The following is a 7,731-nucleotide window of genomic DNA, read 5'->3' on the forward strand; positions in this document are numbered from 1 at the left end:
GGGGCAGCGGAACGCCGGCGCGGCAGAGCCCCGCGGTCCCCTCGGGCTGCGCAAACCTGCCCGGAGCACTTCCCCAGCCCGGATTTCGAATACACTCCGGGCATGAGTCAGGTGTATTTATCGGCCCCTATGGCCACGCCTTTGCGGCACTGCCCCGTCTTGCTCCTTCTGCGCGGCTCCCAGCCCTCCCCAGCTCGCTGGAGGGTTTGTTTTCCGGACCCCAACCCCGCGCCCCTCGCCGAGCCCTCTGCCCGCTGTCCGCGTCGTGATGCCTTGCTTGATGGAGAGAAAGATCCCTCCCCGCCTGCTCAAGTGGGAAGTCAGTGCTTTCCAAGTTAGCACGCTGGTTTATGGGCATGTCAACCCGGACCCATAGAAAAACAAAAGCTTCCACTGTATTAACCTCTACAGCTGTATTCATTGAGGTGGGGAAGCCCATCAGCTACACCAAAATTTGTATCAGACTGTTCAGGATCCAAAAATCGTATCAAACTCACCCAAGAGCACCTCTGACCTGTTCATTTCCCCTCCCCCTTTTCTCTCTGTTCGATTTCCCTGTTCTACACAAATGCCTTCCAGCCCTGTTGCCATAAAACATAATTATACAAATTGCTTCTAACTACAGTTATCTGAAAGAGTCCTCAGAGAAAGTTTTCTGTGTTTCATTGTAAGAACTCTGTAGTTTTGTGCCTGCAGCTCCAGAAAAAAAGTGAATGCATATATTTAGGCTAACTTATTTTCAGGTTCTGACCTCTCCTACACCTAGGAAAAATCTGAGGGGGGGGGAAAAAAAAAACCCACAAGAAAAGAACGAAAAAATCCCTTACGCTGTTTCAGTAAAACATTATGTTCTGTTAAGCACAGCTAGAATTTTGCTAGAGCCCAGTCCTGTGATCAGAAGCTTCTAGCACGATGCATGCTTTTGGGTTTTTTTTTAATTTTACCATATCAAATTATATTGTTCCCTCTAATAAGCATCATGAACAAAGGAACTCGATTATGCATGCCTGTGAAACTTACTTCCTACAACTGGCAAGAGCCATCCCTCAGTTAGGGCTTCTTATTGCAGAGACAATGTGGGTGAAGGGAGAAAAGCCAGAGGAACAGTAATGCTGATAATGCAATCAAGCATCACATTGGGGTTCCTTTAGTGACGTGCTCTCCTAGGATAAGGTGAGGAATGCTGGAAGGTCCACAGGTTTACCTAAATGCATGTTACTCTCTGAAATTATAAGGAAAGACAGTAGAAGAAAGCATAGTTTCTCAGGTGATTTGCTTCCAAAATCCTTCTTTGCCAACCACCTCTACCCCTTTTTCTACTAGTTAATGACAACGATTCACACTCTACCTTCTACTTAAATGTTGTCATGCCTGCAAATATTGATACACTGGAAACACAATAGATACGGGAACAGAACAGAGGCAAAAGGGTATGTGAAAGTATTGGAGGTGGGAAAGAGGTTATACGTTCCTGGGAGGTCCATTAGCATGTTTTTCCCAGGATTAGAGTTGCAGAATTTGTGAGAAACATTTTTTTTTTTCCTGCTTTTGTGTCAGTGTGGGGGGGGAGGGGAGTGACTGTTGAGTGACATCAGCAGAAACACATGTCACATTGCACCCAGCATTACGTTTCAAATGGAGTTTGAGCCAGCAGAACAATTTGGCAGTAATAAATTAAAAGGAATGGGCCAGAAGGCCTTTTCTTCATGAATAAGTATTTAGGTAATTGTAATTTTGTGAGGAACCTTTCTGTACAGCCTTCTCTGCTCCCACTTTGCTCACTTGCCTGCTTTTCAGGGAACACTTGACTTTCATCCTTAAACACTTACTTCTTTATAACAGCTTCTGCTAGACCCTAAAGGCTGAGGGAGAAAAGTCACAAGTGATTTTGGGGCAGTGGCACGGTTTAAACAACAGCCTGTCATCCCTGACTGCTCGTTCTTATCACAGTGCTGTCGTCTCCTGCTGTGTGCTAGCATAAGGGAGACTGATCTGGCTGAAAAATAAACCTTTTCTTATGATGGATTATTTCTTATCCGGATCACTTCATCTCTCCATTTCCCCACACCAAATGACACAGCAGGGAGGGGTCTGGAAAGCAGAGATGAACATCTGGGGACTCAACCGCTCATGTAGTAACCTATCTGCAGTGGGGAACGCTCAGAAGAAATAGTTACTTCTGAAATTATTCAGCCTGTACAATTACAGGACAATACTTTAGCATTATAATCAGAAAAAAATCATGTGGTGAGAATCGTTTCCAAGCAGGGGAGGTTCAGCCCAGCTGTTCAGATCCAAGTATTTTGTGTTGCCAAAGCAGCCTTCCCCTCTTCCGTCCACTGGTAACAGCTCTCACTGCACTGAGCATTTGTGCAAAGGAATGGAGCTATAATATTTTCTTTTGCTTTCCTTGAGATCAGGTACAGCTCCTGCTGTTTGTAAGCGGGAGTATTAGAAGCAGGACAAGCTAGCTGGGTGATGTTTAGATGCTTGCACAGTGTGGAAAGCAGCTGAGGAGAAATTCACGGTCCTGGGGGCTGCTGAATGGAGAAGCCTGATTTCTTATGGAGGTGTGTCATTTGTGCCCTAGGCATCACTTAAAATACCCTTAGCTCCTGTCTCATGTTCCTTGCCCTTTCACAATTTCCCAAGCTTTCCTCCCACAGATAGTCCTACTGCTTCATGTTTTTACCAGGAGGCAAGGATGTGAGGGTGTCCGTACTCTAGTTGATTTTGAGCTACATGTGCTGATTACCAGCCAACAAATCACAGGTGCAGGTTCCTGTTCCATGTATGCTGAAGGATTTCATTCACTGCGGGGGGAGATCTGGGTCTCTGCTCTACGTGGGACTGCATGAAGTACATAGCAGCAAACATATTTGAAACTTACCTTCTTCAGCCAGTTGCAATGAAGTTTGACAAGCGTGTTCAAAACTTATTAGGGACAGAGAGGAAGCCGTGAAAAGCCAGGAAAAAAAAAATGAAGGAACATAAAAAAAGAAAAAAGAGAAAAAAAAAAAAGATTTTGTAAGCCTGGTGTCCTTAGGAAAAAATCAAAAGTGATTACATTCTAGCAGGAGGAATGAATAGTATGTGTAGCACAACATGTTGTACCCGTATGTGTATACCCTTGTCAGTTGTAAAGGCTGTGCCTCTTCTACAAGCACTTTGGGAAGTTCTCCAGTGCAGTGATGGAATTACTCCTTTACATTCAGTTGCCAGATAATTATCTGGTTATTCCTGTACAGCCAGCTGCACAATAGGTATCTTCTCCTTGTAGGTATCTGCTGCTCACTTCAAAAGCTAACTTTTTAAATGTTTTTCTTCCCTTGCTGCACATTTATAGGAAAAAAATCCACAGAGTAAATCAGTAACTATTTTGTGCTTACATTCTGCTTTTTAAGAAGCAGCAGACATTTCTGATGGCTGTTTTGAATAGGAATACAATATTGATGATAACCGAATTACATACAGCGGCTTTCTTTTAGACTCGGTATTGATCACTGGGGACAAAAAGTGTTCGGAGTCCTTTGTTGTTTACTGGAGACACAGTGAGCTCATATGTCAGGGCTATTGTGTTTGCCTTTAGACAAAAGTAGTGAGATGAAATACAGCTCCAAAAGGGATGAATTCATGCCGTCTTAGCTACCTAATTAATGTTCTCTGAAAAGGCTGAAATATTTTGACCTCCTTTTCATCCTGGTCTGTGCATTTGGTTACCTATTCAGGACTAAGCACTCTTCATGTATTTCCCAGGCCCTTCCTCTTTAAAGCCTCCGATATACAACTGCATTCCAGACTTTTCAGGCTCATACCTATAACTAATTCATTTGTAGATACATTATTAAATACCACTCCTGTAATCTCTTCTACCTAAGCTGCACACATCTAAAGATGACAGAAACACAATTATTGCTAATTGTAGTCCAGTTCTTTTCAGAGTACGGCACACAGAAACACACACAAAGCTTTTCTATGCTTCTTTTGCTTCTCCGATGAAATCATTAGGTGGGGCTGTTCAGGGGAAAAAAAAAAAAAAAAATACCAGTGTGAGCTAATATGTCAATGTGTTACCTGATGGCAGAATTTCAGAAGGACCACCAAGTGTGATTGCAGTCAGAGAAACAGATATATTTTCATCAGTTTAGTTGTATACGCCCTAGTGATCCAACTTCCTACCTGTCTTGCTTCAACATTCTGACTCTCGCAGACCACAAACCAAGTATTTCAAAGAGAAGGACAAAGGGTTTAATTGAGAAATAGCGTCATGTGGCTCTCCAAAATTTCTGTTAAAATACATTGGCTCTCAGTTACTTGCTGTGTGTTGCAACATAGAAGAATAGTCTGGAACAGTGTACTTTTTGCAGATGCTAAAAAAGAGAACAGGGTAAAGAGGCAAAACACAAGATTTCCTAACTAAGGGCCAGACAGGAATTGTCCCCCAGGGTCTGTTGGAAAGCTTTTAATTATCCCTTGCAGAATGGAGTAAAGTTATTTTGCATGGTCCCCAGGCACATTTCACTAACAAATTCTGTGCTTGTGTGAGAAGCAGAACGTTAGTTATTTCTCCACCCTCTTTCACTGCAAATTTTAGGTGTGCACTTCTGCAACTAAAGGTCTGCTACTGGCATGAGAGAAATGGCCTGTCTAGCTGGAAAGTTTGGGTACCACTCATACAAAGTTTTAACTGTACAAAGACTCTCAAAGAAAATCGTATTGAACTATGACTATTTTAAAACTGCTTCAAATCTCAAACAGACAGCATTGGTTGAAATTTAAGACGCTGTAATTCAGTTTAGCTGAATTTTTCACTTGGAAGTGAAAAAAGCAAGATAAATGTTAACCTTTTTTTCAGGCCACATAATAGTGTCTGTGCAGGATGTAACACAGAGACTAAACAGTTCACTTTCAGTTCATATTTTTAACTCATTCAGATTAATTTTTGTGAATGTCTAAGTTCAAAAAGACCTGGGAGGCCAACTAGGAGCCCTGGAGTTACTTCAAGAAGGACATAAAAGTCCATGACTACTCCATGATCTAGAAGGATAACCTGCTATAATTACTAGAGCTACACTGGCTAGTATAAAGATGAAAATGATTTCTCTAGAGTTTATTTTGTAAATTCTGTAATTTTCACTGCTGATGAGTAATGAATATTTTCAGATGCATCTCATTGTCCTTTTCCAATCTCATGGCAAAACAGTACAGAGCTTACCAAGTTACAAAGCAATTTCTGAATAGCCGCTCTTTAGAATTTACTAGTATGGATAGTGGACATAGGCTCATTTTCAGGAAACTCTTCATAGCACTGTTTCCAGAATCATTTGCACACAGGAACCCTCCACACAGACAGAAAATTAAAGGGGTATGCTGCCCAGCAACAAAAGGAGAAAGAAAACACTCAAGCTCCTGCTCTGTTTTTATTTCTCATGATCATTATTGCAGCTGGGCAGTGAGGCAGCAAGGCCATGGCTAGTAGTCCCTGTTGAGACTTCTCAGTCGGGGTCACTCACTGACCAGAGCCTTTTGTTCCTTCTTTCTTTAGATCGCCTGCCAGGGTGTTCTGGGTGTCAACAGAGTGAGCAAGGGTGAGAGTGCACTCCTCTATGGGCTCAACTTTTAATTGAGCTGCTTCCAGTATTTACCTTTTTGTATCTCCAGGGCTGTCTGGTTCTTCAGGCATTTCCAGTGGGAGTGGTGCAGCCAAACAGTCTTTGGCTTATTACAGAAGATTGTATTCATGACTTACTGAGCTGGGCAAACGCTACTGTTGTAGCTATATAGTTAGATCACATGCAAAGCTGGTATTTGGAAAAAGCATGGGGGTCATCCCACTAAGTTACCAAACAGGAAGGGGAAGTACATAAGGCATGCTTTACAGACCTCATGATTTGCATAAAATAAAACCACTTAATCATCTTTTGCATTCGCACCTATATTCTCCATTTAGCTTACAGCATCACGTGTTTCTCTACAAGAGGAAGAAAATTAGGGAACAAACATGACAAAACACAAGTAAGTGAGAATTTCTGTGCAGAATATAAAAGCCATTTCTGTCCAAGTCAGTTCTGGTCAGATGACAAAGGAATTTCATTCCTACACCTGGGCAAAATACAATTCATATCTCCCTTCCCCGATGTGTGTCCTAAGTGTTTTAGCATGCTGTAGGATGAACTTAGATAAGAAATAATTAACTAATTTTAGTCTTAAAAAAATAGTACAATTTCTTTTTACAGTAAAGCAAGAACCCACTTAGTCTAAGTGCATTGGCTACAGTTTTATGTGTGTTCATCATCTTTAGTCACCTTGTCTGCCACAAAAATTACACTATCTTAAATAATACAAACAGCAATTGTTGGATAGATCAAGGACGCTGTATAGTGGTATATTTTTGTGTGATCTGATGTACACACTGCATTGGGTGGATACTATTAGGTACAGTACCCTGATGTTATTAAATACAGTACCACTGGTGTCCCTAATAAATGCGTACCTAGCATAGCACACTGCAGCATCACCTTTTCATCCCATTCCGTGCCCACAGCAGCAGCATTAGCTACTTCACAACATTTGTGAGAGAAAAACAAAAATTATGCTATTTTTACAGCACATCCTTAGCCACAACGAGGTAAAGACAACGTCATGTCAGGAGGATGGGATACTAAAACAAACCTTAAAGAACCAATTTTGAGCAAGGACTGAAGCTTTGTGCTTCAAAGGTCAGATTTAAAAATGAATTTTCTCCTTGCTTATCACGCTTTGGTAACATGAAAGTGCCTCTGGTGAGGCCCAAGTCCTCAGCACACTCCTCAGCTAACAGGTTTTAGCGAGACCAGCTATCACACCATCTCCCATATGGCCTTTCCTCTTGGAAGCAGCACAGCTCTGCTGGACGAAAGATGATTTTAGGTACCATCGTGGGTGTGCCCAGCTTCCAAATTTAACTCCATATCTGCATGCTGCCTGCCCAGACACATCTGGGTAATGCGTGAACAGTTCCCAACACCACGTCTCAACATCCTGACTTACTGAGAACACATTTCCAGCCAATGTGTTGGGCTTTTATAACAAACTTTTGTATGTGCTAGTACTGTTATAACTGGAGGGAGAGCCAGTATTTGAGGGTTTGTAGGTCCTTTTGATTTGGAATAGAGATTAACTCGTAATGGGTGACGCTCAGCACAACAGGGAGCTTGTACAGGGAGAACCAGTCGATCTGAGATATTATTATTACTTCAGTCTCAATTGGAGCTAAGCCTGCACAGCATCTGTATTTTTACATAATTTATACAGGTAAATATTATCTGCCTTACGTAAGTTCATACAGTGGAGAGGGTCCAGAGAAGGGCAATGAAGCTGGAGAAGGGTCTGGAGCACAAGTCTTATGAGGAGCGGCTGAGGGAACTGGGGGTGTCCAGCCTGGAGAAAAGGAGGCTGAGGGGAGACCTTATGGGTCTCTACACCTACCTGAAAGGAGGCTGTAGCAAGGTGGGGTTGGTCTCTTCTCACAAGTAACAAGCGATAGGACAAGAGGAAACAGCCTCAAGTTGTGCCAGGGGAGGTTTAGACTGGATATTAGGAAAAACTACACTGAAAGGGTTATCAAAGACTGGAACAGGCTGCCCAGGGAAGTGGTTGAATCACCATCCTTGGATGTGTTTAAAAGCTGCCTAGATATGGTGCTCAGGGATGTGGTTTAGAAGTGGGCCTGGCAGAGTTAGGGAACAGTTG

The sequence above is a fragment of the Charadrius vociferus genome, unplaced genomic scaffold (assembly GCF_000708025.1).
Source record: "Charadrius vociferus isolate BGI_N301 unplaced genomic scaffold, ASM70802v2 scaffold974, whole genome shotgun sequence".
NCBI classification, from domain to species: Eukaryota; Metazoa; Chordata; class Aves; order Charadriiformes; family Charadriidae; genus Charadrius; species Charadrius vociferus.